The 23,089-nt window shown below is 46.4% G+C and overlaps 1 protein-coding gene across 4 annotated transcripts in view; it reads left to right on the forward strand.

Moving 5' to 3' along the window:
• Positions 1–5,118: 5,118 nt before the first annotated feature.
• CHRM2 (cholinergic receptor muscarinic 2) overlaps positions 5,119–23,089 on the forward strand; it is a 209,118-nt gene continuing 191,147 nt past the window's right edge. The window contains exons 1-2 of one of the 4 annotated variants that reach the window (XM_048500882.1): positions 5,119–5,338; positions 21,499–21,641. The gene's annotated coding sequence lies outside the window, so the exon portion shown is untranslated. Of the gene's footprint in view, positions 5,339–20,597; positions 20,715–21,498; positions 21,642–23,089 lie in introns of those variants that run through there. The other 3 variants (XM_048500881.1, XM_048500884.1, XM_048500885.1) reach the window with 3 other exon arrangements.

Here is a 23,089-nt window from a genome sequence, read left to right on the forward strand (position 1 = left end):
TGAACAACATAATATATAAACAATAAGCAGGAGCAAATCCGGTACAATACAAACATAGGCTCCGTCAATAAAACATCTTAAAATACATAAAATACATTAGATCTGTCACTCACCCTCAGTCTAACCTACCTTACAGAGCTTTTGTAAAGATAAAATGGAGGATGAGAAAACTGTAAGCTGGGTATGAATACAATACATTAAAATAGTCAATCAATAAATACAAGTTGACCAAAGAGGAAATAACTAAAGGATCAAGGTATCAAAGCAGCTATATGCTTATGGTGACTTCTTAAAAGAGAAATGCCACCATTAGTTTTAAAGTTAAGTGATTAGCATCTATAAATATATACTGAAATGTGGGGCTACTCTGCTCCAAAATTCCACACAATTGTAATTTCCATGAAATGGCTCATTAAAAAAAAAAAAAGGTTAGTGGGGTCTAGAATTCACAAACACCCCTCCCATGAGTCAGAAGCACTCATCCATGCCAAATATTTCAATAATCATTATAATTTCTCTTTGGTTTTATACAGAAAGAGGAGGGAGGGAGTTTATGAATAGAAGTAGAAAATGGTATAATAAATACATTGCCCCTCAAGATTGATAAGGAGGTGGACAGGTAGTATCTATCTACCTTAAATGAGTACAAGTCTTCAGGGCCCGATGAATTAAATCCCAATTGATGCCCTCCCAGACACTCTGTGAATCATCTTTAAGAAATCCTGGAAGGACAAATTAGATGCCAAGGGAATGAATATGGGAAAATGTCATCCCAACCTTCAAAAGGGGAAGATAAAGATTCAGAAATCTAGAGATCAGCCTGACTGAGAAACAAGGGAAGACACAGAAAGCTCCCACAATGTCTCCTCCTCCCTCTTCTGTAAAAGATGCAAAGTAGAATTATTTCAATATAACTTTGGTGAAGTAGCTAATGAATTGACAACTGGTAGTGATGTATGTTTGCAGGAGTTGCACTTTTAATGTGATGGATATTATTTTTTGGGTTTAAGTTTAATCTGTTATTTTGTAAGCCACTTTGAGCATTGTAGAAAAGTGGAATTTAAGTATTCTCAGACAGTCTGATCCACAGGGCTCTCGTGGCCATGGATGGCACTGCTGCCATGCCATTGTACTGCCTCCAGGCAGTATTTCCAAGCAATGTGGGGAGGCATCAAAAACAAACAAAAAGTGAGCTTACGCAGCTCCCTGGAGGAGAGCTAGACAAACCTCCCTGAGAGAAAACTTCCAAACCTTTGGGGCCATGACCAAGCAGGCCCTCTCCCAGGCTGCTACACACCTAATTGCAGAAGGTAGGGACACCCAAAGCAGGGCCTCCAAAGATGACCATTTGGTCTGGCATGTTCATAAGGAAGTAGGTAGTCCTTCAGTATGTTGGTTCCAAACCATGTGTGGCTGTGAAGGTCAAGATCAGCACCTTGAAGTGTGCCTGGAAACAAACTGGAAGCTAAGTGAAATGGTCAAGACTCAAGTGATACGGTCTGTATGACCTACTCCCGTCAACATCCTGGGTGTAGCATTCTGTATCAACTGAAATTTCCAAACACTTCTGCCAGGGCCCTTCTATTTGTAGTCTAGATGAGCTACCATTCCTGTTCTGAAGTAATCTTCACTATATTTGTAATGAACTGACTGGCACCTCTGTGGTAAAACTGCAAGATTGTCAGGTCTCTCAATATTCTTAAGACTTCTCAGATATTCCTAAAAATACAATTTTGTAAATTAGCCTTTAAATTAACCCTTCAAGATGGCCTGAAGAAGGCCAAATAAGATTGGACGGGACAGAATCTTAAGTAACAACTGGGAGATTAATGTCCAGGTTTGAAATTTAAAATAAGGGAATGAAACAGTTTACAAATTCTCAGGGAGTAAAATGGGAGACAAAAACAGTTTACAGAATTTCAAGGGTCGTTCTACTTACACACGTGGCCATCCGAGAAGCGCTCCTCCCATGCTGGCAAGAATTCTGTCGGTACGTGGAGAAGCGGAGAGGCTGTCCGTGTCGCGATACAGAGCATGCAGGACCCTGACCTCTGAGAGGCCGGCACTTGACGGACAGGCAGACTCTGCATGGAGCTGCTCTTCTTCCTCCCCCTTCTCCCTTCCCAAAACATTTTACTGCTCGTTAGCATACATCCCTGCGGGCCATCCCTCAGTCCCGCCCACGCTGCCCTCCTGACCTCCAGGGGTCGGAGGACAGCGAGGAGAACTTGGGAGTGGAGAGGCATTCTAATCGTAGGAAAGAAAGAAACTGCGTGTTCCCAGTGCGGTTTGCAGCGCGCCCGCCCGGAAAAGGCAGCTTTCCCCTCAACAACAACCCTCTAAAAGGGTTGTTTGTTTGAACCCTGGCCTTGCGCCCTGGGAGGAGGCTGTGCACAGTCAGGTTAGGCGCTTTACTCTGTGTTGCAGCAAGCGCTGGCGGCCTGGGGTGCGTTTTACCGCCCCCAGGCCGTCGACCCTTTCTGTAACCGCGCGGAAAGGAGGGGGCCAAAGGGAAAGAGTTTTGGGGGGAAGGGGGGGTTGCAGAGATGTCTGTGCCTAGACCAGGCTAGCCTGATCTCATTAGATTTCAAAAGCTAAGAAGGGGTGGCTCTGGTTAGTACTTGGATGGGACACCACCAAGGAAGTCTAGGACTGCTGCACAGATAGTTCCTTGCCTTTGAAACCTTATGGGATTGTTATAAGTCAGCTGTGACTTGCCAGCACTTTCCCCCACTACTTTCATAGGTAAGAAATACCCGTTCTCATTTTGAGCAAGACAGGATAGCTAAAGCATATAAAATGATATTGAGCATGCAACCCCCAAGCATTTGGAACACCTCCTGGGATAATTCGTACATCTGATGCTGGTTTCACTGCCATTTGGCGCTGTAGGACTTTATTGAGTTTAGTTCCATATAAACCACTGTAGATAAGAAAGCACAACCTGTACTCTCCTGTTTAGTCCAAAATGCTTACCAATTGATCTGATTCTTCCTCCACTGAAAGAGAATAGAAAGGCAAATCTATAACTAGTGCTTCTAAAGTTAATATAATCCCCCACAAATAAACACAACTATCATGATTTCATAAAGAATAATACATTTTTAAATTATTATTGGTGAGGCAAGAGCATTTGTAGACTCACTTCATCAGATTCATTAATCCATTTCTTTTAGTCATTTATACCTCACATTTTTTCCACAATGGAGACCCAAAGCACTTTTGTAATACTGTTCTACCTCTTTTCTAGTTTACCACTGAGTGCGGTAGGCTAGGCTGTGAGGGAGAAGAATTGGCCTGAAGTTCTCCAGTTAGCTTCCATTGTGAGCAAAGTGGGATTCATACTTGGTGTCACAAGACCGAGACTCTAACTCCTATACCACACTGACTGAAGCTATCCTTTAACCTGCTATCCTAAACCCTGGCTCTTGCTTGTTTGTTGCCATGGCATGACCAGCCTGCTGATGTTATAAAGGGACTGAAGAATGAAAATGTTGGTGTGGGTTTTCTGGCCTATATGGCCACAGTCTGGTAGTTTTTGCCACATAGCCCAGAAAACCCACAAGAGCTGGCTGATTCTGGCGGTGAAAGTCTTCGACAATACAATGAAAATGTTTTCCAAAGCTTTTACCGAGAAAGAGTTAGCTGTATGTCAAGATCACAAACAACCAAACCCATGAGGCCTCTGTAGCTAAACAGCCTTACCTGGAAGCAAGCCACCCAGAAATCAATGACAGTTACTCGCCAGTGAACAAGAATAATGAGAAAGAGGGAGACTTGAAAATTAAATTAATAAACTTTCCCGAGAAACTCTCCCCATTAAGTCCCAAGAGAGTGACGGGAGCTGTCCAGAGTGCTGAAATCTATTCGTGGAAGTTGTTCGAGTCAATCAGGAGCTGTCCTCGTCTGTTGCGAATGTCCCCTCCTGATCTTTCGAACCTTGTCTTCACAGGGACACATTCGCTGAACCTTCTCTGCGTTATCTGACATGCGCTTTTCTCCTGTTTGCTTTTTACCGATTTAATAAATCAGATCATGATTACACTACCCACACGCGGCTTGTTGGTTTTCTCAGAGGGGCATTTGGATGTAACCCGAGTTATAACATCCACTAGAAACGATACCAAGACCCGATATTGCCCACCTCCTCGGACACATACACTGGCCACCTTTTTAACCAAGCGTATACTCGCCATGTCTTTTAGAGAGGTCACTGCCTCTTGTTAGAAGAACTTTCTACCCGGGTGGTAATAGATCCGTGGCAATTCGGATTTGCCGTGCAGGCTGACATCGTAGCCTCAGTAAATATACTTGGAAGCCTGTTCGGAAGGGGTGCGGAGGAATTGCCTTCCCTTTAAGTCCCCCTGATGGTTGCCAGTGTCTTAAAATGCCAAGTGTACCGAGCAAGCTGTGATCCTTTACTCTGCGCAGACACGGCGCTTGATCACAGAGCTATGTCGTCTCTCGATTCTTCACTCTTTCACACCCGTTGCGTTTTGCTGCGAGGAAGCCTTTCCCGCAGCTTCCCAGCCAGGCGCTTTGCTATTTATTTGCGCTCCCATTAGCCCGATCCACAGACCAATTAAAGCCGAAGCCCTCCCATTGAAAACAACGCGCAACCCGACCCGAAGGGATATTTACGCGAAAGTAAGTCGCGCTGAGTTCAGTGAGCCTTACTTTCGAGTAAGCGTGCATAAGGTTGCTGCCTTGCTCCTACTGGGACAGAACAGGTTGGCATTCAACTACTTCTGGCTGGAGCTGAGGCAATTTTGGTATAATTGTGTTCTTTGGTCACCCCCAATTCGGTTTGGTTGGGGGGTTTTTTGCTGGCGGGGGGCGGTATTTTGGGTTGGGGGGGCAGAAGGGCTTTTAATAGCACACCAGGCGCTCCTCTCCGTCCTCTTCTCAAGCTGCAACCGTTTTATCGGCTTCACCACTAACAATCTGCTTTGAGTCATTTCTGGCACTTCGGGCTGCGAGACTCGAAGGGTCTTGGAAACAGCCGTCATCGGGGGTGGAGAGGAGAAGGGGGTGTGGAAGAGAGTGTGAGGCTGGTGTACTAAATCCAGCGCTTAACGCCTTCCCCGATAGCTTTGCAGGCATACAGCGCGTCTCCTCCAGAAAGGTCTGGGCGCTGGGAGCTTTCTGCTGGGCAGAGAGCGGCCAGAAAGCTGAGGCTGCCGTGCCTGCCCGTTCCTTAACCTCGGCTGCTGATGGAGCCTGGCTGAGCCTTCGACAAAGATGATCCGGACTGGGTTTATGGCACTTTCTGAGACTCGCCGCCGGGACATCCCCATCCCGAAACAACCAGCTGGCTGCACGCCTTTACCTTATCCAGGTAGGGGACTCTCTGACTTACCTTTAAGCCACCCTCTTGGCTTAACTACTATTTTGCAAAGAATCTTTCTCTGCCTGTATCTCTCCCTCTTTCCCTCTCTCTCTCTCCATCTTCTGCGCGCTCTTGCATTCAGAATGTATATGCTAGGTGTACATTCGTCACACCATGGATGTTGTTTCAATAGTGACCCACACCTCAGCAGGACTGGTTCACACGTGGGAGAAAATTCTCCATTTCTTCTACTTTGATGACTCGGGACCGCAGCCAAAGGTTGAGCCCACTCCACTGCCAAAAGTGTGGCACCATAACAAAGTTCTAATTCTAAGGTCCAGTGTGTGCTGGTTCCTTCACAAGGGTAGGTCAACCCACTTGGTGCTGCAGACTTCAAGCCACGAACCTATCTCTTTGAGTGTGAACTGCCCCAAGAGAGGCATCCTTTTCAAACATGGAATGGAATGAGGGAATCTAAAGAGGAAAGTGACAGGTAAGGAATGAGTTGCAATGAGAGGACAGATTACTTGGAGTGAAATTGGGGTGGTTTGTGACTGTCTGCTAAAGATATTAAAATCCACTCGGGTTGGAGTTCAGCAAGGAAGTGGAATTCAGTTGTCCCCTACTAAGAGCTGAGTGCAGTAAAAGAGCAAAGAATGGGGAGGGGGGACAGCTGAAGGCCAGGATGGAAATAATTCTAGTACGGGTGCTAAAAGCATTTGCCAGAGTTAAAGGGAAGGCTGCATTGAAATGTGAGGATCCTTGTTCACTTCCGTAGCCTTTTTCCATTGCTTTGCAGTTCTGTGCTCATCTCTGAGTTACAAGCAAAAGGGGGGTGGGGGATTAGTGCAGAAAGGCAGCCCTGGAATTAAAAGCAGAAATATGTGTAAATTAGGCACAGCTAATGAGTTAAACCAACGCCAGGATTCTGCCCACTGCTGGGATTTGATGCTGGTAGTTAATTACAGTTAAATAGAATCATTTGGGAAGGCAAAAGGGCAAAGGAGTTGACATATGGCCATATGGAAGATTAACTGGTTGCCTTGAGAAGAATAATGACATAGTGTTCAGAATACTTCCTTGTCCAAGTTCAGCCATGTTCCAGAGACACCATTCTGCCCCACTGTGCATGCCTATCTGCAGTGCTTTAGGACAGAGGTCTTGAGAAAATATTTCTGCGGAGATCAGATGAGACAACTCTTATGTTAGGGAGGGGGAGAGAGAGAGAGAAAGAAATGGTATATGTCATTTCTCAACTAAGCTCCAGTCAGAAACTCTATTAAATATATTTCTCTCCTAAGGATCACGCTCATGTTCCGGTTAGATAGTCTAAATGCTGCTGCCGTGGTGGTTCTGGGTTTTTGCAGAAGTGCTTCAGGTGTTCAGATGAAGGGAACACTTCAAAGGTTTAATGGTCGTTAGAATGCCCTTGAACCAGTGACATTCCCCCATTTTTATTCTTAACTTTTTATTTTTGAAATCTCAGACCGCATTTGCAGTGGGTCGGGTGGATTCCCAAACTGTAGGAAAGTCAGCAAATAGTCCCCAATTCATAACCAGGATTTCTTACTGCAGATAGGCACAGAGTTGCCTTCTAAGCGCACTTCTGAGCATATGAAGCTGTGTTTTTTTTTCTGTCAGAATTGCACCATCATGACAGGTCCATATATGCTAGCCATGCTAATCTGAGCAGCAGCACTCCTGGTAGGATTGGGACAATCTGTTCCTAGCAGCTTTACCTTCTCAGACCCTGGGGTAATAGAGGAACCAGAGGTAGACCTGGAGTCTGTCTCCATGCCAAGCATACACTTTACCACTCAGCTGTGGCTCCTATTTTTGGAGAGCAAGCATCAATGAACTCAGTTGCATCTGGAGAAATTTGTGATAAGAAATAACTGCCCAGCAAAGATTTGGTGGTGGTGGAAGGAAGGAAAGAAAGAAAAGCAATCCTGATATTTGCTTTAACAAAAAAATCCTAGGCTAGATATTTTTTTTCTGAGCCAATGAGTGCAGTGTGTGGGCTACCACAGGGACACCTCTGCGTACCACATGGCCTCCCGGTGACAAAGCAATCACAGTCTCTCCACAACATGTAGGAGGATTTTGATGAGTCTTGCTAAATGCAGTGGCCAGGTTGGGAATACTGTGCTTGTTCATCAAGTGGATTAGGACAATCACATGATGAATCTTTTACCCCCTTTTACCCCTACTTCCCAGCAACTTTGGGAGAGGCATGAAGGCTCTATGCAGGGGACGAGGACTGTAGCTTCTTATGGGCCAGGCAGAGATGATTACCAATGGAGAAACAGAGTCCCCGTGACAACCTGTATTCGAGATCGCTCACGCATTTTCCCGAGCAGCTTCACACCTTCCCTCCCCATACACCAGGGGTCCGCAACCTGCGGCTCTCCAGATGTTCATGGACTACAATTCCCATCAGTCCTTGCCAGCATGTCCAATTGGTCATGCTGGCAGGTGCTGATGGGATTTGTAGTCCATGAACATCTGGAGAGCCGCAGGTTGCAGACCCCTGTCATACATGAACACACTTTGATAAAATATGAAATTAAAAAAACCCCTGACAGATGGAAAATTGGGAAAGCTTTTTTAAGAGGTGATTTTTAAGGAGGTTTCCACATGCCCTAGTGAAAATTAGAAGAAGAGTTTGGATTTATACCCTGCTTTTCTCTCCTGCAAGAAGTCACAAAGCAGCTTTCAACCCTTTCCTCTCCTTATAACAGACACCTCTTGAAGTGTATGGGACTGAGAGTGTTCAGAGAGAACAGTGACTAGCACAAGGCCACCCAGCAGGCTTCATGTGGAGGAGCAGGGAAACAAATCCAGTTCATCAGATAAGTGTCTCCGGGTCATATAGAGGAGTGGGAAATCAAACCTGGTTTTCGAGATTAGAGTCTGCCATGCTTAACCACTACGCTGCACTGGCTCTTTGGCTCTTTGTACCACCAATCGATATCAGCTTTTAGCTGTTGTGGCATATCTCCAAAGCATTCTGGGAGCTGTAGTTTTCGTAAGGCAATTGTGAATTCTCTGAATCCCATGACAGAATGGCAGCCCCCTAAATACTCTAGTTGAAGGAAATGAACATTAAGTTGGTTTTAAACTGGCAATCTAGATATTCCCTAGACCATCACAGCCATTGCCTTTTAGCCTGTGCCAACGGATCTTCTTATGGTTCTGAGAGCTGGTGCATGACCTCTTTTGCTCCAGTCCAGATACAGTGTAAATGAAAACATACCACAGAATAAACAGTGTAAATGAAAACATACCACAGAAACTGCCCTGCTAATCCAAGGCTCTGTCACTTTCAAATGATAGGCCCTAAAATAAATGATATTTACATTGGATTTTACTGTTCTACTCGCCGAGATTCAGATGAAAATCCGAGACAGCCTGAAACATGTTCACTTTTAAAATGGCTCTCTCCTGCATTCTCTACTGCAGTGGCAGCATTCACATCTGATACTTTCCAGTTTTTACAAAAACAAACCCTGTTCTCAGCACCGCTAGTTAGGGCATGCTTGGCTAGTACAACTTGCATCTTGGAAATTCATGCAGAAGTCCTAGTAGTCGCGGTTGATGAGTCCCAGCAATTCTGTAAGCAAGCACCTCTCCATTTATCTGAGCATTCAATTATCCAAGTGTTTTGGATGTCCCCTGGAGCATTGGGATGGATGGTGCTGTGCTATTATACTAATAATGATAACAGCGCTGAAAACAATTCCGTAATGATGATCTTCATATGAATTAATGTTACCTACGGGTCCATCCCTTGGCGTTTTGCCAAGACTGTTGCTTTACTTGAACAGCTCCTTATCGGGGAAGGCAACACACTGTCCTTTGTAGCCAGTTCTGAAAAGCTGCTTTCGGCTGGTCCCGCTTGCACAACCCACGAACCTAATCAGCCGTACACTGTGATCTGACATGATCTGACATGACGTGACTCTAAGGCTGATAGCAAAACAGAGATAATAGTGAGATCCTAGTAGACCACTAGGGATGGAGAGGTGGCTTACAAGCTGTGCAGGTCTGCAAGAGAATTTACTTCTAACTGGCTTAAGGTCACAGCTGGGCTGCCCAGTCTTAAATGAGGTTTCTTGAAAGCAGTCCCAATGAAGTCTGGGAGTTATTTAGTAAATACACACAGTCTGATATCCTATGTGCTCCTACAGAATTCAATAAGAGTAACTCCTGAGTAAGCCAGAACAAGTTCAGGCTGAAAAGGTTTCAGCCTCGCTTCCCAGTTTTAACCATGTTTTCCTCAGAAGCAAATCCTGCTTCATTCAAAGGAATTTATTTCCAATCAAGGATGCATCAGATTACAGCCGTTAATTACACTGTGCTTCATATCTGTATGCAAGTTTTGCATTCTGCATTCTTCATGTGCTGATATATTTGTACAGCTGTTAGAACATGCGGTGCGCAAGTTTCTTTCCACCCACTGGAACAGTTCCTCCCCATTTTAGCATTGTAGCAACAGCTTTGCAAAAATAGCTAAGACTTGGGGGAAGATGATTTTTTAATATATTATTTTGGTTTGCATGACACATTTAGGTAAGAATCTACTGGGAAGTTCTCCTGGGCCCCACTGAAATGAAGGGGATTTGGTTCAGTGAGGTTTTTACAGGAGAATTTCCCGATGGATCACACTCTTACAGTTCTAAAGAGAGGAGTTTGCTGAGAGCAGATGTTATACCAGATTTAAAAGACATCATTTACCCAAGAGCCACAGACTGTCAGAAAGACATATCTGCTGGAACTGCTTATGAATACAACATAATTCATAATTGCTTATGATAAAAGTACAAGAATAAAGGAGGGGGAAAGATACCCTCTAACATTCTAAGTAAAATTAAAGAAATACTATAAATGCCAAATATTTGTGGTTTTATGCCAACATTGGATGTTAAGCTACTGTGATGCTGTCTCCTTTTTAATATATCAGTCCTTGTCCAGCAATGTGTTTTAAATGTATAAAACCCTGCTGCAGACGCAGACAAAACCAACCTGTTTTCCATGATCACTTTCAATGTAGCTTAAGAATATGAGAAGTTATTTGCTGGATCAGGTGAAGGTCACCCAGCTCAGCAATCTTTGCAAAAATTCCAGCAGCCGCCAGTGGGTATTCAGTGTGGTACCAGAACTTAGGCAAGAAACCTTGCAGTTCCTTCTGCCAATCTTGGTTTTCAATTACAGCCTCACGTTGCATTCCTTAGCAGACTGAAATCCTCCTAAATCTATTGAACTGACTAGTATAACTCTGCTTCGGTTCAGTGTGGTTAAATTTGAATTGAACCAGATTTTCTGCAGCTGATAAAGGGAGTTGCTTCATCAAAAAGTCTATGCTGGGGATCATGGAACCTCCATGTGCAAAAACCATGGGGCATGGGGTGGCTTAAGATTCAGTGGGAAAATTGGCTGGGTCCAATCCATAGTGCATTGCTAGATAGTATGGGGCTTTCTGCATGAGGCTGTGCAAAGGCTTAGGCATTGCTATATTATATGTGCAAGCTGGAAGAAGTAGAATTCTTACAGGAATGTGGCATTTATGACAGTTGTTCAAGTGTCTTACCAGTTTATCTCTGCAGAACAAAGGCAGAGATCAGCAAGGTACCTGTTTAGTAGATACAAGAGAATTACAAGATGGGCATTAATAGGAGGAAATAAGGGCATTCAGTCATAAAGGGCATTCAGTTTATGAAGCCTGATCCTATGGATGCCTATTCCGAAGTTCAACTAGGATGACTACCAATTATTTATATTATAGAGCTATTTCTTCTTACAGATGAATAGAAATGGGAGCCAGTGTGGTGTAGTGGTTAATAGCGGTGGACTCTAATCTGGTAAACTGGGTTTGTTTCTTACTCCTCACATGAAGCCTGCTGAGTGACCTCACGGTTCTCTGCAAGCTCTCTTAGCCCCACCTATTTCACAAGGTGTCTGTGGTGGGCCGGGGAAAGGAAGGAAATTGTAAGCCATGTTGAGACTTGTTATGGTTGAGAAAATGGGTCTAAATCCAATCTCGTCTTCTTGTAGAAAACAACCACAATTGCAAAACGCGAGGCTGAGTACATTGCAAGGAATCTTCTCATTACGTTCTATTCATGTTTTGATGCATGAAGGGCATTGTTTTCTTGCATTGTCACAATAAGCTTCTTATTTTTGAGTGTTTCTAAGATGCAACTGAAATTGAATGGGCTTATTCTAACATAAACATGCATAGAATTGTACCGCCCCCCCCCCCCCACCTCCCAAGTTTTCAAGAATGGTTCTGAAATACAGAAACCTCCTGATAGCCAAATCAAAGGTTGATACAGATAATCATGAACAGAGTGGTAATGGACAATCTTGGGCCTCTAGTCACTTAGAAAGACACTTGTCTCTGGTTTGCTGCCAAGCTGAAAGGAAAATTTTGCCACCTGGGGCTGCCAACCATAAGAAGACCCGAGGTTGGTTTGCTCCTTTGCCTTAACAGGAGATCGATATGCAATAAGTAGTCAGCAAAGATTTCAGGGCACTGGAAGAAACATTGTCCCATTCTAGAGTGTGCACAAAAGTAGAAACCACTACCAAAGCTGGTAGCATTAACAATTCCTCCTCGGGAAGACAGTGCAACAACATTCATCCCAATCTAACCGAGGAAGAATATATTTATTGGACACATTTCTGTGTGAAGATTCCATGCTACCTCTCTTCCAGTATCCATTTTGACATTCCATGTCATCAGCCCATTCCCTACTCCTTCCATCATAAACAGCAACTACAAGATACACATTACATGTTACCCCTTGGTTTCTGTACCAAAGATCATACTCACGTTTCTGTCCAGATAGATTGCTGTGTGTCTATAAGCAAGAGTGGAGGCTATCAGGGGAAACTTGTAGCCCACATCTTCTTCTTCTTTTGCCATCAAGTCACATCTTTCTTATGGCGACTTCCGGTGGGGTTTTCACTACAAGAACATTTGGAGGCAGTTTGTCATTACCTACATCTGCGTCAGACCCCTGGTATTCCTTGGAGGTTTCCCATCCAAATACTTTCCAGGGATGACCCTGCTTAGCCTCTGAGATTTGACACGTTCAGGGTAGCTTGGGGCTATGCAGGACAGGTCAGCCTTCTTCCAGGAGCATGTAAAAGGAGAGAGGCAGGCAACTTCCCCACAGGTCTGGAGCAAATCAACGGTATGTATGAATCATCTTCTTACTGCTATGGTTGGTTGCTTCCTAAACACTTTTAAAGGACATGGGGAGAGTAAACGTGGCCTTTTCCTCTGAAAGACAAAGGACACAATCTTGCATTTATTAAAGTGTAAATCCCATTGAATGCAGTGGTGCTCAAGATATATTGAAGGCCTTTACAGTGCACTCTGACCCACTGTTATTCTCATTTTTCTCATTTATTTGTTTTGTGCGAATGGGAGGATTTGTGTCTGTCACTCATCCTCAAGGAAAAAAAAAACCCGAGGGGTGCCCACATGAGCCTATGCAGGCGATACTTCAGAATCTTCCTTGCTGTGTAGAAAATACCGATTTGTGCATGTGATTGTTGAGGTCTAATTAATTCTACAGGAATCAAAGTGTGCAATCAAACATTCGCCACACTCCATGGAGAGCACGGAAGGGTGCGCGGCTCCCCACCCATTTGAAACTCTAAGAGACGACCTTGGAGAAATCGCTTTCCAAGAAGAGAAGCGTCAGGCTCGAGCGATTTTATTTATTCCAAAGTGTCTCCCACCCTGTCCGTAAGGTTTACAGGGAACAAGAACAATTTTACATAAAGCGACGGGTGTTTTCAAAACTCTGCCCAGAGAGCCAAAATATCTGTCAGCACATTTGCCTCCCCTTTAGCTGCTTCCTTGCAAAAAAAACCCCCAATAACCGCAACCTGCCCACTGGCATATGGAGAAGAGCTACTCAGATCTGCTCCGCTTCCCTCTCACGCGTGCTATCTCTTGCTTTTGGCCAACGTAACGTTGTGCCCTGATCTAGATGTCCCAGGCTAACCCAATTTAGAAGATAAGCAGGGTCAGTCCTGGTTAATATTTGGATGGAAGACCATCAAGGCAAGGGCAGCAATGGCAAACCACCTCTAAACATGTATTGTCGAAGGCTTTCACGGCCCAGGAATCCCACTTAGGTGCTGTGTGGTTTTCTGGAACATATGGCCAAGAGTATTCTAGCAACATTCTCTCCCTGATGTTTCACCTGCATCTGTGGCTGGCATCTTCAAGAGGATCCCTCCTGCAGAGATGCCAGCCACTAGATAAACGTCGAGGTGGTAAATCAGCCAGGGAGAGAATGCTGCTAGAACACGGCCATACAGCCCAGAAACCACACAGCACCCCACCTCTAAACATCTCTTGCCTTGAAAACCCCACAGGATAGCCATGAGTCAGATGTGACTTGAGGGCCAAAAAAAAATGTAACTCTGCAATAGCTTTGCATTTCCATTTGAGGAATGCCCTCCCATTAGAGATATGGCAGGCGCTGGCACCATATGCCATTTGCTGCCTGGTTAAGTGTCATTTTTGCCTAAGCATTTGACTGATTGATGTCATCTACCCCAAACCCACTAGACTTGTTCAGAACTTGCCCTCCACCTGCACCTGGGGTGGGGGGGGAGATTAGGGAGAGGTTGTCTGTTTTTAGGAATGTTTATCTGGTTATTATGCTGTTTTATTGTAATGTTGAATAATTTTCAGATTGTTGTAACCCACGTTGGGTTGTATTTGAGGGGCAGGATAGAAATCAACTAAGTAAATAAATAAATAAATTTAAAGCAACGTCTTCTGGTGAAGCCATTTGGTTTCTGATAATGGCCATATAGCAGAGGCGGGGTAGGGCTCAACACCCTGGATGGAGCCATGGTGGAGGTATTGCCAGGCCACGGAGGGGGCGTTCTGGGGCAGGGCAGGGGCGGGTGCTGCCACATCAGGGGTGCAGCGTGCGTGTGCATGCCCTGGGCAGAGTTTCCCCTCGCTTCGCCTCTGCCATATAGACACTTCTGGGAAATCAGATGAGAAGATGAGAGCAGTGTCTTTGCTTACCCCAGCCAAGCCCCATATACTGCAGTATTCAGATCTATTCCCTCTCTTACCTCTAATGTCCCCACCCTTCAGCAGGAGAGGTAGCTGATACCCGTGCATGAAGCACTACCCTGTTTCCCCGAATATAAAACATTCCCTGAAAATAAGATGTAGTAGAGGTTTTGCTGAAGTGCGAAATATAAGGCATCCCCTGAAAGTAAGACGTAGCAAAGTTTTTGTTTGGAAGCATGCCCGACGAACAGAACACAGACAAATAAGACATCCCCTGAAAATAAGACATAGCGCATCTTTGGGAGCAAAAATTAATATAAGACACTGTCTTATTTTGGGGGAAACACGGTAGTTATCAGATTCAAAGCAACAGATAGCCCAGCAAGGCATCTGCTGCAGCTGAGTATCCCCTGGCCAGACTGCTGGCAGTCTTTGACACCCTAGGTCATTCATGATTTCGGCACATACATATAGGGCCTTTCCTCACTTACCTTAAGCCCCGCGCCACTCTCCTCAAGTAGCGCAGGGTCCCCCAGCACTCCCCACGACAGGGGCGGTGACAGCGCAGCCGCCCCGACGCTGCCACTGTCGCTCCTCCTCAGTGCGCAGCATCCCTGGCACTCTTGTAAACGGTGGCATAGGGGGGATCGTGGAGAGTGGGGAAACGCCCATAGAAACCCGGTGAAACATCAACCAGTTCATTCCAAAGGCCGGAATCCCCTGCATACTAACCTGAAAATAAATCCCATTAAGTGTAGTGGGATTTAATTCTGTGTAGGCATAGTAGACGTGCATTGGAGGCCTGCTGGCTCAGCCTCCTCTCTGCTCTGCTTGCCTGGTGTATGGGTTGGACCACATTTCTGGGCATCCATCACAGAAAGGATAACATATAGGTGTAAACAGGACCAAAAATGGCAGTTCTGTTACTATGTGTACATAGGAGTAAATGACTTCAGTGACGTTTGAAATGCACAGGAATTTGGATTTTTAAATATTGGATTTGACGGTTATGAGGGCAATCAGAGTGTGCGAAGACTGATGCGCTTTATGTCTGCTGTACATTCCTTCTAACCACAAAGCTGAACACTAGGATCCTAATGAAGCAAATAAAATGCTGCCTTCTTTTCCAGTGCTAGAGCTTTAGGAAAGAGTGCCTTAAAGTGGGAGAAACATACCTTGTAACAAACACCACACAAGTCATCCAAGATTCCCTCATGATAATGAAAGTTCTTTTACTGTTATGCGTGAAAATAATCTGTAATGATGAACATATTTATAGGGATACTGTGCATCTGCATGAACACTGCATAGCCCATATTCTGGAATCTATTCTGGAACAGGAGGATACCTCATAACGGTAGGTCCGGTACAAGTCAGGGCATTATTCTGACCTTTTAAACCAACTGCTGACATCCCTTCTGTTGTGAACAGTCAGTATTTTTCTGGTGTTCTAGGGACAGAAAATCCCCATTCTGACCCTCTCAAAAGATGCTCGTCTCCAGGACTCAGTGCCAATGCTCACAAATGCTACCAACTCTAGTTTTCTCAGCCCTGGGACTTTTTTAAGCATATATAGGATGCTCTTCTCTTTCTTCCAAGAATATTATAGTTCATCCACTGGGAACCTTTCAGTTCAGGTCTTCTGGACATGCTTATTCTCCAGTATCCCCTTTTTAGAAACGAAAGGTGTAAGATTATTCTTGCCATTGTGCTAGACAATGCTGAAGACTGGGTTCCAAGAGGACCGTGCACACCATCAAGAGTAGTGGAAAAAGCAGGTTAGACTCTAATCTGGAGGACCAGGTTTGATTTCCCACTCCTCCACATGAAACCTGTATGGGTGACCTTCGGCCAGTCACAGCTTTCTCAGAACTCTCTCAGCCCCCACCTACTTCACAAGGTGTCTGTGGAGGAGAAGGAAAAGTGATTGTAAGCCATTTTGAGACTCCTTGTGGGAGAGAAAAGTGAGGTATAAAAACCAACTCTTGTTCTTCATGGTTGAGATGCCGCTCAGTAAATAGTTTCTTTGTATTTATCTTCTTCATCCTGGTGGGAATGAAGCCTCAGCAATATCATCTCAACCTCCTGAGAGGAGCAGCAGTGGCATAGGAGGTTAAGAGCTCGTGTATCTAATCTGGAGGAACCGGGCTTGATTCCCAGCTCTGCCGCCTGAGCTGTGGAGGCTTATCTGGGGAATTCAGATTAGCCTGTGCACTCCCACACATGCCAGCTGGGTGACCTTGGGCTAGTGACAGCTTCTCGGAGCTCTCTCAGCCCCACCTACCTTACAGGGTGTTTGTTGTGAGGGGGGAAGAGCAAGGAGATTGTAAGCCCCTTTGAGTCTCCTGCAGGAGAGAAAGGGGGGATATAAATCCAAACTCTTCTTCTTCTTCTTCTGAGTAACTTGTTTGAGAAGAATCAGTGTAAGGAGAGGGCTGCTTCTTAGCCAACCAGTAGAAGACTTTCCATCTCAAAACAGGAGACTACCCAAAAACGCTTGTATAAGTCTCCTGGGATGATCTTCACAGAGAGGGATGCTTGCCTACTGGGTGGGTGGGTGGGTGGGTGAGTATGTGCGTGAGAGAGGAAGAGAGGTTTCAGCTCACACACTAGCCCACATAACAGTTGCATGCACCAGTCCTGCCTCTCCTCCAACCCAACTGGCATTTTTTCCATCAAGAAATTAGAAAAGCAGTTCTGTCCATGGGACAAGATGGTGGATGGACTGGAAACTGCCGAACAGGGGAGGTAATAGAGGTCTTATGAATAGTGGTTGATGAAGGGCTGGAAATTAGCTGGTACGGAGCTCCAATAAGAAAGCTGTCAAAGAAACCAGTATTCTCATCTTCTGCTTTGAGATCCCATCCCCACCCAAGAGAAGCAGTACCATTACCCAAGGTTTGCTGACCCTTCACATGCACAACTCAATATTTTCCTAGCAAATGGAGAAATCACCCGGCCTTTGTGGCCATCTGGGCTCTCAGCTTACACACTTCAAAAAAAACCCTCATTCTGAGCAGGAAAAATTGAGGAGCTGATTTTATTACAAACACGCAATAACGATTATAAAAAGAAATGCCGGATGTTTGTATCCAGCTCCCTCGCTGTCAAAGTAGCAAATTCCCTAAAGCCACGTAAATGCATCTTTCAGTCTAATGACTATTAATTAAAAGAGAATGGTTTACACCCAAGGAGAATTAACCGTTGTTTGCCAGAATGGATCTCCTTACCCAAACTTGTTTGTCACAGTGCCAAGAAGGGAGGTTTCATGAATATTTCAGCACAATAAACTGTTTTAAAAACCCTCCGCAGGATTGAGAGGAAATAACATTGTGTTTCCCCGCTTTCTGAGCCCAGAAAGGTGAAGCATTCATAAGCAGATCTCTGCAGGATCGGACCAAAGGTCTGTCTAGTCCAGCAGAAGGAGAAGATAACTGTCTTTTCCTGTCAATTGTTTATACGTTGTCTGTAGAAATGGAAGATTCAAGATTCCTCTCTTCAGTAATCTGGGTGATAGTGGTTGGATCGATAAGACTTAATATTTATTAACTGAGAGCTAATATTGGTGTAGTGGTTAAGAGCATCGGACTAGTCACTGGAAGACCCGGGTTCAAATCTTCATTCATGCGGTAGAACAGTGGTTCTCAACCTTCCTAATGACGCGACCCTTTAATACAGTTCCGCATGTTGTGGTGACCCCCAACCCTAACATTTATCCATTTTATAGATGGAGAACACTGATGCAGAGAGTCTTAGGTGACCCCTGTGAAAGGGTTGTTCGAACCCCAAAGGGGTCGCGACCCACAGGTTGAGAACTGCTGCTGTAGAACCTTGCTGGGTGACCTCGGTCCAGTCACACTATCGCATATCTCGTGTAACTCACAAGGTGCTTGTGATGATAAAAAAGGAGGAGAGGGGAATTGGGTCAGATACCATTGGGTTCCCATTCAGGAGAAAAGCCAGGTATTAAATGAATTAAATAAAGTTAATCTGTCAAATCCTTTTTTTAAAAAAAGTCATTGGCTCTAGGGGCCATAACATAATTATGGTTGTATAAAGAAGCATGCTGCATGGGAGTCTCTTGAATCTTTTGCCAGTCCATTGGTATAGTGGTTAAGAGTGATGGACTCTTATCTAGTGAACTGGATTTGTTTCTCCTCACCTACACATGAAGCTTGCTGGGTGACCTTGGGCTAGTCACAGTTCTCTCAGAACCCTTTCTGCTACATTACCTCACGAGGTGTCTGTTGTGGGGAGAGGAAGGAAAGGAGTTTATAAGCCCCTTTGAGTCTCCTTGAAGGTAGAGAAACGTGGGGTGTAAAAACCAAGTCTTTAGAACAAGACTTCCCTTGGCCATTGGGAAAAGGAGGGGTATGAAACTGACTGCAGATCAGAAGAATTTAGCAAGGGGGGTACTTTGATGGGGAGGGGGGGTGTTATTTTGATCAAGAGATGCAAAAGTCAAAGGGAAAGAGGTGAGACAGGGTTGGTGATTAACTTATGTTCTAAGAGGTGTAGGGGCTCTGGTATGCCTTATAGCTGAAATACAAAAACTCTTACTGAGAGATCAGTTCTCCAGAGTTCATTGGCAGGGCGTCGGTAAGTGAGCATATTATTCTGTACAGTGCCGTCAATGTTCATTCTAGATTGCTAGCCTGTTGCTGACGCCAAAGCAACCCCAAGTCTTGTGGCACTTTGAGGACTGACTGATCACGGCGCAAGAGAGTTAATTGAATCAGAGGCACCTAGTGCTTTATTGCTTACAGTTGGGCATATGTGTTCAAGGCCGTGCGGGAAAGATGAGCTTTGAAGAGGGATTTTGAAGGAAGATGAGAGAACAGCTTCAGAGATCTCCCGCTATTACGACTGATCTCCAAATGATCAAGACCTGATCTCCTGGAGAAAATGGTTGTTTGGGGGGGAGGGGTAAATTTTGTGGTATTATAAACTATTTCGGTCCTTCCCCAAACCCCACCCTCCCCAGGGCTCTAATTCCCCCTCCCCCAAAAAATTTCCCCAGAGTTGGCAATCTAGGCCTGGTGAATGTGATGAGGGCAGGAGTTAAACTGATGGTTCCACTCAAAGGATTCCAGGCAGAAACCTGACAGTAGGCCAAGCCTGGTTCACCCTTGCAGGAGAGTGAGGCGGCAGAGACCCTGAGGTGGTCAAATGGACTATACCACTTCAGATTGGAAGTGGGGTATTACATTTTAGAAGGATTCCCAGGTTAGATTAGTTGTCTGTTAAGAACCTCTCCCTGCACATAGAATACCAGCCCAGCAAGCAATTGATTAAAACTTTCTCCCTGTTTTTTTTAAACTATTATGATTTCCATGGCCTTTAAAAAAAAGCAAGAAAAACCTGGGATCTGCCCCCCGCTTTCTGAAATGGTGGAGTCCCTTCTACCTGCCTAGAGTTGCACATCCCCATTCTCACCTCCTTCTCCAGCATGAGAGAAGGTGAGTCCTCCTCCGAGTTAGGGGGAGGGCAACCTCATGAGAACCCAGTGCTGAAAGATTGGGGGTGCAGGTGGGACAAATCCTCAAGGAGAGCATAGATGCCAAGTTTGTTCTGCCTTTGGAAAAGGCTACAGAGCCAGGGAGAGGGACTGAGGATGGACATTGAAGGTGGAGAGACCAGTGGAACATTCCAGATACAAGGAGAGAACAGATAAAGACAGCCAGCAGAACAATCAAGGCATTTTATTTACCTACATTTTTGTCCCATGCAAGACTGGTCACCCAACACTAACCACCACCAGCCCTCGCTGTACAAGATGGTCATCCAACATTACCCACCACCAGCCTGGCTGAACATCTGCTGAATCCGAATAGGAGCCCAGGGCCCTGAAAAGAACCAGTGGAGGGGGGTGGGAATCGAAGGGGAACTCTGCTCATGAACTTTGCATATGATCAGAGCACTCTTTTCTCCCTTCTCGTTTGGCACGACCGCTGGGGTGAACTGCAGCTCAGAAAGCCAGTCAGAGGTGGGGACTGGAGGCGACCTATTCGGACCTGTTGTGCAAACAGGAGAGGCTAATTTGGGGGGCACGGAGGGAGGGGGGAGAAGCGCCGCCCGTCGAAGCACCAAATCAGCGAGCAGCGCGGCTGCCATTGGGCCAGAGGCGGCGGCCAAGGCCGGCAGGGGGAAAGAAAATTGCAACTCTCCCCCCGCCGTGGCGAGCTTGGGAGCGAAGGCGGCGGCGGCGGCGGCGGCGAGCAGGCGGGCGGGCGCTGCGGCTCTTCCCCACCAGTCCCGCGCAGAGAGGGGACCCGCAAGCGGAGTTGGGTGCCGGGAAGACGGGGACCGACCGGGGGCTTCGTTCCGCAGGTGCCTGGCGAGGGAAGGGGGGTCGCCTGGGAGGAGGTTGGGTCTCCTCGGGGCTGATGGATTCGCCCGCTTCAGAGGCGCCCCTTTGGGATGGTCGCAGCCTCTCGCAGTCCTCTCGTGGCTCTGCCTGCCGTGCGGATGGCCAAGCTTGTCCGCAAAGCGGTTTCAACTCGGAGTGGGCTCGCCGGGTCCGGCGGACTTCGCCGGTCCGCAGCCGGGTTCGCTCGGGAGGACTTCGAGGAGCGCGATCCACACGCTCGGGTAAAACCCCCGTTCGACTGCAAGGTGGCCCCGAGAAGCACTTGGGCTGAACTGGCTTGGCGGATCGCAGCGGCGAGTCCGTCTGAGTTTCAAATCCAAGCCGGTCTGCTTAACTGGGTGAGGGACCGGGGGCTCGAGGACGATGTCCTTGATAAACCCCGGGGAGCTGAATGGAACAGCGCTCCGCCTGCCCGCCACCAACACTTCTGGTTTTAAGCGCGGGCTCTTACATTTATTTCAGTGAATAAACTGGCTTAAGTAGGTTGCGGACCGAGCTGTCGCTAAACTGGCTTAAGTAGGTTGGGGATCGAGCTGTTTGTCCGGGGGGAGTGGGTGATCTGACGATCCTCTCCATGTTGCCTCTGATGCAAGCCCGTTGAGTACATCGGGGCTTCCTTGTAAGTGCAGAAGTCTCGGCGTGCTGGCAATCGCTCTTCTCCTGCTGTAATCCAATCCGGACTAATATGTCTTTTTCTCCTCTCCCTCCCCTGTGCCCGGCCTTGCTCCCCTCCTTTTGGGAAAGATATGGAAGAAAGATAAAGAGGCCACCACTGCATTCAGACGTTGAGCAGCAGCCGGCCACCTGTCTGGCTTTCTGTGGACTTCCCAGTTGGCTGGAACGCAAGCCAGAGAGAAGGAATGAAACTTCGGGCAGGGGGAATACAGGTAGGAGACCCTCCCCTCCACCTCTCCTTTCTTGTTTTGCTGTTTAAAGTGCTTTTTAAAGTGCTTGTTTTGCTTTTTAAATTGCCGTTAGCAGGTTGTTTTGCTCCCGCTGTCTCCGAATTCTTCAGCAGGGCAGGTTTGATTTTGGTGCATCTGACGAAGCAGGTTTGCTCTCACGTGAACAACTCCCATCGTGCCACGGCCCTTTTCGATCTTCTTGAAAAATAGAAGCAATCCCTATAGCAGGGAGACTTCTCAAGCTACAAAATATGGGACATTGCTGTAAAACTCTTTTGGTCCGGGCTTTACATACACTTTAGAGGTCTAACAATGCAGGCCGGCCAAAATATATGGCTTTGGACATTTTCAAAGGGGGAACTTGCAATGGGGTGATGGTGGAAGGGAAGGTAATTGTCAATCAGGGATGTGAGGAATAGGATGGGATGAAAGCTGGTGGAGGTAAGTAGACATACAACCACCCCTCTCGCTTCTTAAATCCCATGGATTTCAGTGGAGGAAATTTAAGTCATCCTGAACTGCATTTATTTCCAGGTTTGGAAATAAGACTTTGGGACTGCAGCCTTCAAAGTCTTTAAATATTGTAGAGTCATGGGGTTGGAAGGGACCATAAAGGCCATCTAGCCCAACCCCCTGTTCCATACAGGATCAGCCTAGAGCAGTGATGGCGAACCTTTTTGAGACCGAGTGCCCAAATTGCAACCCAAACCCGACTTATTTATCGCAAAGCGCCAACATGGCAATTTAACCTGAATGCTGAGGTTTCAGTTTAGAAAAAACTGGTTAGCTCCCTATTCCTCCGCCCCACCCGCTCGAGCAGGGGCCAGTCTGCTCAAGCCTCCAGCAAGTCCCGTGCGCACCGCTCTGTGCCTCTCTAGCATCTCTGCCTCCTCGCCCCCCCCCCCGGGCAACAGCCACCCAGAGCATAGGCACCAGGCCCGCCAGCTGAGCCCTCCCTGCTCACTGTGGTGTGCGCACATTGTGTTCAGTGGCGCAGGCCAGCCTAGATGTGTGTGTGTGGTGGGGGTGATTTTCCACCCCCCACATGACGAACTCTGTGCGCAAGTGCCCACAGAGAGGGCTCCGAGTGCCACCTCTGGCACCCGTGCCATAGGTTCGCCATCACTGGCCTAGAGCATCCCAAACTAGTGTTTGTCTAGCCGCTGCTTAAAGACTTCCGGTGAAAAGAAGAAGAGTTTAGATTTATATCCCCCCTTTCTCTCCTGCAGGAGACTCAAAGGGGCTTACAATCTCCTTGCCCTTCCCCCCTCACAACAAATACCCCATGAGGTAGGTGGGGCTGAGAGAGCTCCGGAAAGATGAGACTAGCCCAAGGTCACCCAGCTGGCATGTGTGGGAGTGCACAGGCTAATCTGAATTCCCCAGATAAGCCTCCACAGCTCAGGTGGCAGAGCCGGGAATCAAACCTG

This window comes from Sphaerodactylus townsendi, linkage group LG06 (genome assembly GCF_021028975.2).
Source record: "Sphaerodactylus townsendi isolate TG3544 linkage group LG06, MPM_Stown_v2.3, whole genome shotgun sequence".
Taxonomy (NCBI): Eukaryota; Metazoa; Chordata; class Lepidosauria; order Squamata; family Sphaerodactylidae; genus Sphaerodactylus; species Sphaerodactylus townsendi.